We start from the raw sequence: 4,532 nt of genomic DNA on the forward strand, positions 1-4,532 counted from the left end.
ATATGCGTTCTCTAAATCCACCATTAGAGGTCAGGCTTTTCTCGTATTTAATTTCTTTACTGACCAGCAGATGGCAGTGTTGATTAAATAAAACATTTGTCCCTATAGAGCAGTGGTCGCCAACCCGTCGATCGCGATATCACTGTCCCAGTAGATCCCGAAAATAAAAGTAAAATAAGTACAAAAATGCATTACATTTCTCCATTCTTTGTACTGTATTTTTTGTACTTATTTTTCTGTTATTTTCGGGAGCTACTAGGACAGTGAACAGAGGCCAGAGACGCTGAAGACAAGAAAATACTGTAGCAGGCAGAGAACAACAGCTCACTGTGTTCACGATGGTCGAAATATATGAAGAAAATATTGAATTGGGGGTATGGGGTTATATTAATAAATCACTGAAAGGAACTATCTTGAGAAACGTTTCGATGGCAATAATGGCATTTTCTTCTCTTCGTATAAAGCGCTGCTCTGCTTTGTTTACAGCGGTAACCAAGAAAACGCTATATCGCGGCTGGTTCATAAGCGCCACCTGCTGTCAGAGAGTGAATTTGCGTCTCATTCAGACCTGCTGTTTTTGTTTCATGCAAATGTGTTTAATGTAGCAAAAAAAAAAAGTGAGACCATTCTGTTTTTGTTTTAAATCCTGAAATTGTACAATCTATTTCAAACCAAAAACAACTGCTAGTGCAACATGAGAGTGAATTTGCATCTCATTCAGACCTTCTGCTGTTTTTGTTTCATGCAGATGTTTTATGTAGCCAAAAAAAAAGAGGCTAAAGTCAGACCATTTTGCTTTAAATCCTGAAATTATACAATCTAATTCAAATAAAAAATAACAGCTCATGCCTCATGCAACGTGTGCAGCATCTTTGTTTGGATCGTGATTAAGACTTTAAGGCAGTGGTTGCCTCTAATTTCAAATGCCTACAGATATTTTTTGTTTAAGACCAGCTTGCTTGTTATAAAGCAAATAGCCAATAAATACATTTGCTTAAAAAAAAATAACCCACCAGTATCACAATCATTCAATTTCCTAATAAAAAAAAAAAGTGATTCTGAATCAGCCGTTATCGGTGCATCACCACTTAAAATACTAAATAAAAGGCCTCAAAAGTACAAGTACAATCTGGGATGTCTTTTCCTATCGATTCTTCAATAGGTAGATCTCGTCTTTCATAAAGGCCAAGGTCAGGGATCTTGGTCTTAAAAAGGTTGGTGACCACTGCACTAGATCATACAAGTACCTACTGTATACAAACGTTTCAAAATCCACATGCACAACAGTCTAGATGCTTCAGTCTTTTCCATGTTGCCTGGGTTTCCATTAGCACATACACAGGCATGCAGGGAAGCATTAAAAAAGCCTCTCATACATATGATGGAAAAATTGCATCATCTTTAACACAACTAAAACACATATGGTCCATGGTTCCTAGTACTTGACACACACACTCATGCCTGTGCATTTATTATACAGTATATCATTTCCAGTTCACTGATATTTATGATCTCTTTCTTTGCCCAGATAATTCCAGTTTGATCAGCTTCGCTGAGGCCACCAATGACAACTTCAAAGGCTGAAACTCGTCTGATTAGATGTCGCAGATTTCGACAGCCATGACACATTTGTTTCATTGGCACATTAAGAACGTGTTCTCGAGCTAATTATGAATGCTTAACGCAAATCTCAACTAATTAAACTAATCCCCGTTAGTCAAATGATGAAGAGAGGGAGGATGTGATGACTATATGAAAGTCTCGACAAGTATTTGGAGACACATACACCCTCTTTTTTCTATTTTCTTTTTGCTGTGGTTTCGTTTGGACTTACTATTAAGCTCTAGCCTAAAATATACATCAGAACGCAGTTTTAAAAGCCCTCCACTGTTTTTATTTTATTGTCAATCACATAGTTAAATGCACGGCCTACAATTATTTATATGCTTATAGCAATGATAGTTGTATCGAAATATTTACTAAAGTATATCCACATCACTGTGGACGAGAAAGTGCATTCTTTTAAGCGTGCAATAAAACAATACAGCAGCACTGACACACTAATGTGTCAAAATCTTGAAGTGTACAGATTCCATTTGCATATAAGCATTACCATGCCAAATTACAACCTTAAAATTCATTATTACTTCTTCGGCACATTTCTGAAGCTGAAAACAGTAGCCGAAATAAAAACAGGAGCACCATGATGCAATTCACCTTTTCATCCCATAAATGTATATGATTGTAAGTTTATTCCTTCAGAGCTCAATATATAGAATATGTTCAGTAGAGACAGAGAGAGAGAGAGAGAGATTTACAAAAATACAGATAAAAAAAATAGAGACAGCATCTTGTAACAATTAATAATTATATAAATGAACCTTACGTCTGGAAATCAGTTGAAAAATTGGCTAGTGGAACAAAACACTATATCCTCCAGTCATCTGACAAACTATCTTCAACATAATATGATCTGAAATACAGTCATCATCGTCTCACATATTATCCAGTCCAGATAATATGTAAACTGGGATGCAACCAATGGCATGAGCTGTAGTGCAGCATGCCAACCAGATGGGGCTGAAAGGGAACAATATATACACACACATATATATATATATATATATATATATATATGTTCATATACAAGCAGAAATAAAGAAATAGAGTGTCTGAAAAGCATAAAACATCAAACTTTATGGCTTGAAGAAGCATACCTAAAAAAACATTGTTTCAAATGAAATAAATAGACATAATGATTGTACACAAAAGCAGTAAAACTTTAAACAATGTTCAACAGCAATGGATTAAAGAAAAAAAGAGACTCCCGTGACAATTGTTTTCACCCCTGAAAACCACAGAAGCAGAAGAACTGTTATATCATCACCTGACTGACTGACTGAAAGCAAACACAGCCACATCAGAGAAGAGCTCAAAGCTTTAATCTCTTAAAGCTAATTTAAGATTTTAATTCACAAAATGAGTACAATTTTTAGGCTTATGTTTATTTTAATGTAATAACCTATTTAAAAATATTATTACATTTTGTACTCGTAACTATCATGTTGAGAAAAAAGTATTGCATTATGCTTAACGTGCACTGGAGAGTACAGAACAGTCTTACGAGACAGAGCTCAAAGGAGCACGTTGTGATTTTTGGCTCTAGCTTCCAACACAAAGTGAGTTTCAGGGAATACTTTTATCTTCGGCAAATGACATTACTAAACGTTTTTCGGAAATCATTTCTCATTATTATGAATGTTGAAAGCATTTATGCTGCTTCATTTTTTTCAGGATGCTGCTGATACTTTTTTTTCCCAGGATTTTTTGAATGATGAATAGCAAGTTCAACTATTAATAGAAAAACATGAAGTAGAAATCTTTTGTAATATTATAAATATTTTACTGTCATTATTAATGAATTTAATGCATCCTTCCTGAATAAAAGCATTAATTTCTGTAAAAAAAATCTTTCTGACTTTGTATATAATGATTGTATTTAGTGTTAATTCCTGCTTTTATTATCTTTAATACTAGTATTAGCATCATTATTTTAATCACCCAGTCCTATGAATTTAAAGGCTAGTGTAATATAATAGGCTTTGTTGTCTTGCAAAATATCTTTTTTTTTTCTTTTTTTTTTGATTTTGGGTCAAAATACTGTATGACCTGGACATATATGTCCTTTTCATGATTCAAGATTCACAATTATTCATCCATCAAACTGCTTGTCCTATGCAGAGTTGCCGGGATACTGGAGCCTCATTCACAAATATGAAATTAATAAATCATACATTACATTACATTGCAACACATCTTAACCTCAACACAGGGGCTTAGTCAAGATTAACAGGAGGTCCAGTGTTGGGGGTAACGCATTACAAGTAACGCGAGTTACGTAATCAGATTACTTGTTTCAAGTAACTAGTAAAGTAATGCATTACTTTTTAATTTACAAGAGAATATCGGAGTTACTTTTTCAAATAAGTAACGCAAGTTACTTTTTTTTTCCAATTTATTGATTGACAGCTCTCCTGTCCCCATGTTGAGAGAAATCAGATGTTACTGTAGTTCTAAAATAAATATGAATATGCATTAATTCATCTCACTCACAAAAAAAAAACAGATTCAGTATTCCTCAAAACGAATAAAAATAATGCAACTCAGAATATGACGCAAACCTGCAATAATTAAATGTTAAACAACACAAATATCCTTTATGTATTTAATCCCATTCTATTAACCAATGTCTTTGCTTCTGACCTTCGATGATCCAGTTCAACCGTACTAATAAGCAAAAATTACTCTAGACAAACATTTGTGTCTTTTTTTATTGCTGAAGTGTGTTGAAATTTCTTCTTCTGCATTCTACTGTACGGACATAAATTTACATTTCCTTCAGCCTGAGGCTTATTCATTTCACTTTTGGTGTGAAAAGGCTTTTATATTTGCCAAAAATATAACTTTTTTATTTTAAATACAAACAAGCAAGCCCTGCCCAGATTTAAAAAGTAATGCAAAAGTAACGTAAC

The sequence above is a fragment of the Sinocyclocheilus anshuiensis genome, unplaced genomic scaffold (assembly GCF_001515605.1).
Source record: "Sinocyclocheilus anshuiensis isolate Anshui unplaced genomic scaffold, SAMN03320099.WGS_v1.1 scaffold2670, whole genome shotgun sequence".
In the NCBI taxonomy this organism is placed as follows: Eukaryota; Metazoa; Chordata; class Actinopteri; order Cypriniformes; family Cyprinidae; genus Sinocyclocheilus; species Sinocyclocheilus anshuiensis.